Genomic DNA, 6645 nt, shown 5'->3' with positions numbered 1-6645 from the left:
TTGGGGAGGGCGGGGCCTTGGGGAGGGCAGAGTTGGGGATGGGACCTAAGAGGAGGTGGTTAGGTCAACGTTTCCCAGATGGTGTCCGTGGAATGCGGACCTGGAAGGGCTGCTGGAGAAGGCATGCCATACACGCCTTTCCCACCCAGCTGTCCTGAAAGCTCTGAGAAACCCCACAATAAAGACTTCCTGTTTTGTTTTGTCTTGTCTTGTTTTGTTTAATCCACTTTTGCCCAAACTTTTTTGAATGCAAAAATCTTGGTTTTCTTTGAATACTGACGAATGTCCTTGTTAGAGGAGGACAGCAGAGCTGTCTTGGGTCAATGCTGCTATGGAGGAAAGAGCACCAGACCAGAGAGAGAGAGAGAGAGAGAGAGAGAGAGAGAGAGAGAGAGAGAGAGAGAGAGAGCGCTGAGAGGCATGAACACCCACCCAGTCTCTGGGTCTCTCTCCCTGCACCCACTCGACTGGTGTCTTGCCCGTTGCAGTGATGAGGACAGGGCCTCGTGTGAGAGGGCCCTGTGCTCCCCAGCAGGATTCTGGTACCTGCTGTGAAGTGAATACCTGGAGGATGAGGTCTGCCTCTCCCACAGAGACAACGTGGAATTAAATCCAGGAGTGCTTATGAGGTGAGCTCAAAGTAGAAAACTTGAAAGCCCTGCTTGCCCGAAAAGAGCAAAATTTTGCACACGTTATATATCAAAGGGTCTGACATCCCCACCCCACACCCACTCCACACCTACCAACTGGCCCTGGGCCTAAAACTTGACTGTTAGTCACCCGCTTGCCTCAGAGCATCGAAGGCCCCAGTAGAAATGTGAATGTGTGGCCTCCAGTGACTCTTCTGAGCTGCAAGCTTCCTGACCCAGCCTCCCATCCCCATCAGTCATCCTCATGGGTGACTCACTCACCAGATTAATCCGGTCAGAAACTGATCTATATGCAAGGATTGGAACCAGAGGGAGTGTGGGGTGTGAAATGAGGCCGTAGGGTGCCAGGAGCCTACCCACTATAAAGCTACCACCCTCTGTTATGTTCCATTAGCGACCTCAAAGGATGCTGGGATTGGAGGTTTAGAGAGGCTAACCAAGCAGAGAGAAGGGCTAGAAATGGGCTCTGCCCAGAGAGGCTGAACTGTACAGGAAACCCGCGAGACAAGCCTTCCCACCGGAGTCAGGGCAGCATAGGATGCTTCCCTGGGAACAGAGAGAGGAAGCAGCTGGGCCACCTGCTCCCTCAGCTCTCGCCCTGGCTTAGGAGGCGTAAGCCAGGGTAGCTACTCTAGGCCTAAGCATCCCTGGCAGTGCCAAGGGGCAGTAGATGGGGAAACTGAGGCTTCTCTTAGGTGAACTCTTACTCAGCTAAGCCATTCCGTCCCTTCTCAGACTCCAGGGCATCCCGTTAGCACTTGCCCCCATCTTGTCTGCTTGTGAACCTGCTCCTCATTCCTCACCCTGCTGCAATGGATGCTCCTAAAAGTAGGGACCTGTGTGCAGCCAGCACCGTGGTCATGATGCAAATGTCATCGGCCCATATTAAACTAATGGAGGATGAAAATAGAAGTTGTGAAGGTCATTTCCGAAGTCAGTGATGATCCAAGTCTAGAACCCAGGCTACCCTCCCCACCTCCCACCCCAGGTCAGGGCTTTCCCCAACTTCTTCCAGTCTGTGTCTCCCGGTGATAGTGTCCTCTGCTTCCCATGCATACCAGGCAGGCAGCTGAATTGAGCTCATCAAAATTCAGGATGCTCGGCTACTAGGAAATGTACTTTCTATGCAACCCTAGCCTGGTGGGACATCTGGAGCTGACAGACCGTGTGTAGACTGAGGAAAAGAACAGCCATTGTCATGGAATGCTACCGTGTAGGTGACATTACTGCGTAACGCCTCATTGTCTTAACCGCAGCCTGGGAGTTGAGCAGGGTCTACTATTTTACACACAAGGAAATGGGAACTCAGAAGGAATATGAGGAGTCCCAGCCCTCAGAGTTAGTCAGGGGCAGAGACTAAGCCAGGAAGGTCGGGGCCCCAAAACCTGTGCCAGCTCACACCAGCCTCACTCACTCCAGGGTCTGACGGCCAAAGCCCAGAGAGTGAATTGCTGGGCTTCTAGAATCTAGCAACAAGGAAGCCCGCTCCAAATAGGATAAAACTGCCTGCCCTGCTCACACAGGGCCCAGAGCCACCCCAGTTCTATGCACAAAGGTGACCAAGGTGACTTCTTTAACTACCATGCATACGCATGTGTGTATATGCAGGAGAGCATTATGTGCACAAACAGATCCACAGCCAAAGAATCAAATTGCGACAGTGGGACTGGAGGAGGTCTGTGATGGAGCTAGGGGGCAGGGCAGAGAGATGATGAGAGGTGGCTGGTTGGTGGATAGATTTACAGATTTATTTGTATTATGTTATAGATTTATTTATATTACTACATATTCGTTATATCATGTGTTATATTCAATGGCATGGTTTATTTATGTTATATATTTCTTTATATTCCTATATTTTTTATTATATTAGTTTATTATTTATTTATATCATGTTATAGATTTCTTTCTATTCCTATATTTTTATTATATCAGTTTATTATTATTTATTTATATCAAGTTACTTTCTATTCCTATTTTTTTTTTTTTGGTTCTTTTTTTTCGGAGCTGGGGACCGAACCCAGGGCCTTGCGCTTCCTAGGCAAGCGCTCTACCACTGAGCTAAATCCCCAACCCCCCTATATTTTTATTATATCAGTTTATTATTATTTATTTATATCATGTTATAGATTTCTTTCTATTCCTATATTTTTATTATATTAGTTTATTATTATTTATTTATATTATGTCATAGATTTATATTAATATATTTTATCATATTCTTTTATGATTTATGTATATTGTGGTTATAGATTTATTTATATTATTATATATTCTTCTCCCTGCAGTAGCAGAGGGGCGGTTCTTTTTTTTTTTTCTTTTTTTAGGAGCTGGGGACCGAACCCAGGGCCTTGAGTTTTGCTAGGCAAGCGCTCTACCACTGAGCCAAATCCCCAACCAGAGGGGCGGTTCTTGACAGGTGAAGACCATGTAGAGCATGCTGTATGTTTAGGCAGCATCCCAGCATTGGCCTTCCTTGACCATTGGAAGCCAGGATCCCCCAGCCGTGGTGTGTGCCAGGCAAAAATATCTCCTGAGCGCCAAGAATCCTGGTGAGGGATGAGAATTCCTGATTTCGCCTGTTCTGGGCTTGAGGGCTACCTTCCCCGCCCCAAAGGCCTCAGATCTCCTCAGTCATTCCCCGAGAATCATCGAGTATTCAGAATCCAACCAAACACTATTGGGAAACCCCAAACACGGAATTAAGGGTTTGACACTGCCAAGCCATGAGCAGAATAGAGTCCCGTGGGCATGTATATAAAACGATGGGTAAAGTGCCAGAGCCTGTCTGCTTCAAATCAACTCCAGGTTCACTCGGCCTTGTTCGGCAGGACACGGGCCGGCTCTGAAGGTCCTACAGTCTATCTTCTCTTTTTTTCCCAGCCCACCCACCTCTACCCCCAGCAGGTGTTGGAGTGGGTTCCTGCAGGTCCCTTGGAGAGAGTCAGAGGCCCGGGGCTGCTACGGGGAAAGGGGCACTCGGGTGTATGCATCCTGCCGTGTGGGTGGCTGACTTCTTTGCGTCAGGCTGGTCTGGTGGAGACAATGACCTCACCTGCTTGGAAGAGCCCTGGACCGCTGCTGAGATCTGGGATGGGGAGGGGTCCCAAAGCCCAGACAGAGAGGAGCTGGGGGCTGAGAATGCCCCTCCCCCGGGCCTGGCCGAGGCCCAGCATGGCTGCCTGTGGTCTGGCCCCAAAGCAGGGGACAGACCTCCTCTGTGGCTGGCACCCGCTCAGCAGCCTCTTCCCAGCCACGTTAAGAGAAAGAGAGAAGGGCTGACGTGGGCCTGACCTCATGCCCAGCCCCCTCCATCAGCGTCTGTCTCCCTCAGCCTGGCCTTCTCTGCTTCCAGGAAGCCAGACCTCCCTGCACTGGGGCAGGGAGTCAGCAGAGCTTTCTCCGCTGGACCGGGAGATTCTCCGCTGGACCTGGACCGGGAGACACCGGGAGACGTTCAGCAATTCTCCTCTCCTCTCCTATAGGAGAGCTGGGCTTTGCCTTCTGACAGTTTCTATGGCAGTGTGCGTGTGGCGATTCCCAAAATTACTGACCCCTGAGGCAGATAGGGCACTGACTTGCGGGTGCTACCTGGCTATATTGGGAGCCTTGTCACACCTACTTGTCCCGAGACTTAAGACGGGGCTGCTTAGCAGAAGCCATAGAGCCTGTGCCTTACCATTCCTCAGCTCCTGTCATCTGGAATGAACAGAACCCCTGCCATTCCGCTCAAAGTGAAGATTCTAACAGGGCTCTTTCTGCCGGCTGTGAGGGGCTCCCTAGCTGCCACCTTTGACAGCCTGAGGAATTCCCCCTCATCTTTTAGGGACCTTGAATCAGCCACCCTAAGTCTGCGACTTCCACTCTGAAAGTAATTTCAGTAATTTTATGAACAAGTTGGAGGTCTTACTAAAGATTTTAATGTAAGTGTAAGCGCGAACATTAAGAGAGAGGAGAGCGGGGTGGCCCACGCCTTTAATCCTAATACTTAGGAGGCAGAAGCAGGTGGATCTCTGGTTTTGAAGCCAGCCTGGTCTACAGAGGGAGTTCCGGGACAGCCAGGGCTCCACAGGGAAACCCTGGCCAAGTGTAGGTACGGATCTCTTGAGGGAGATAGCAGTCAATGCCTGTGGCAGGGTCCTATCTCTGTAAATGGGGCTTCTAGTAAGAGTTCTAGAAAACATGTTTATAGCTGGAGAAGAGCGGCCTTAAGCAGTTGTTAACTGTGCTGGAATGAATCTCCTCAGCTTCAACCAGATGTCTGACTGGGGAGCGGCTCACAGCTCTCCCTATCTCTGCCTCACCCCCAGTTTTCCCCGCCTTTCTGTTTTGAGATAGACCAAGACCCGAGACTCTGGCTGTTGTTTGTTTGATTGGTTTTAAGGAGGGTTGTTACTAAGGATTGAACCCAGAGTGCTAGGAAACTTCTCTACCATCGAGCTATAGCCCTCTTTTTGCTTTTTATCTTGAGACAGGAGCTCTCTAAGTTCTCGAGTTGGCCTTGAATTCACTCTGTAGTCCAGACAAGTCTTGCATTTGGCGATCCTCCCGCCTCAACCGCCTGTAGAGGTGTCACTGCGGGTTCATGCCCACAGGTCCAGCAAGATCCTACATGTCTAAGCTCTCCAGAGGATGCACAGCGCTGTCTGCTGTTCCCCTTTTACCCTCGGAGAGTCGATACTTAGCCCAGGCCTCAGATAGTGAGAGTGTGGCTGCTATGACCCAGGGGAAGAATCTAAGCACATGTTCTGTATGCTGTAGGTGCTCAATGAGCAACAGGCTCTTGGGAAATATGATCCTGTCAAGGGGAAGCTGGATAGATTGCACAGCCCTGGAAAAACACACCAAGAAGCTAACGTTGTCCCAGAAGAACCAACCTTATGGAGCCACAGAACCCTTCACAAGAGTTGGTGAATTAGTAACCTCTGGGAGAATAGCCTTGAAGAACCAGAATCTCGCACACAGCGAGAGAGCCGACGTAGTAGACAAAGAGAAGAGGCAAACAAACATAGGCCAAAGTCAAGCTATGAAGGACGTGTGACTGAGCAGACATCTAAGCCCCTGCTGTGGCTGAGGAGAGAAGCTGGGGACTGGAAACACCAGGCAGCTACAACAGGCTCAGGGCCCTTGTGCCTGAGGACCCTGTCCACACACACGAAGTCGGCCTTGAGGTGGGGATTAGATTGTGACTGACAAGAAATGGACCTTATCCTGTTGGCATCTTGTGCAGAAACCTTAAAACTTTTGAAGTGAGATGGCTTGATCAGACTGAAGGCCTCGAGGCAAGGAGATGAAGGCTGTTGAAGGCCGTTGCCACAACACAAGGTGGGGGGATCAACAGGGACACATGAGAGGGGACAGCCTCGGGCCATACGGAATCTGATGAACAAACAGCTTTGATGCAGGTAGAAGAGATGCTGTGGCAAAGATGTGGGTGTGTTGGGGCCGGGTTAATCCACTTTTCTGTTGCTGTAACAAAATGCCTGAGACCACGCGAAGAGAGCTGTCCTTTGATTTACAGGCTTGGAAGTCTGAGTCTGCAGTCCATGGCCTGCTCTCTGTGATGGGGTAGCACTGTGTGGTGGAGCAGGAGGCCGGTAAAGGCTGAGATCCCGCAGTCCCTCACGGCACGCTCCCACAAACCCTAGACCAATAGGCTCAGTTTAAGTTTATCTTATTTTCTGTGCATGAGTGCTTTCGACGCTGAGGGTGCCCAGTGCCCTCAGAGGCCAGAAGAGGATGTCTCATCACCTGGGACTGGAGTTATAGATGGCTGTGAGCTGCTGTGTGGGTGCTAAGAGTCAAACCTGGGTCCTCTGCGAGAACAAGGGCTTTTAACTGTTGACCCATCTCTCCAGCTCCCTATACCCTTCTTGAAGGTGTCGCCACAACCTGGCAATCAAGCCTTCAGAGAACACTTACCCAAGACACCCATAACTGTGTCCCGGGCTTGTTCTTACACACCAACACAAGCTAGGAGGCTTCCCTCAGTCAA

The sequence above is a fragment of the Rattus rattus genome, chromosome 11 (assembly GCF_011064425.1).
Source record: "Rattus rattus isolate New Zealand chromosome 11, Rrattus_CSIRO_v1, whole genome shotgun sequence".
Classification (NCBI taxonomy): Eukaryota; Metazoa; Chordata; class Mammalia; order Rodentia; family Muridae; genus Rattus; species Rattus rattus.
Note: the sequence above shows the minus strand (reverse complement) of the source record.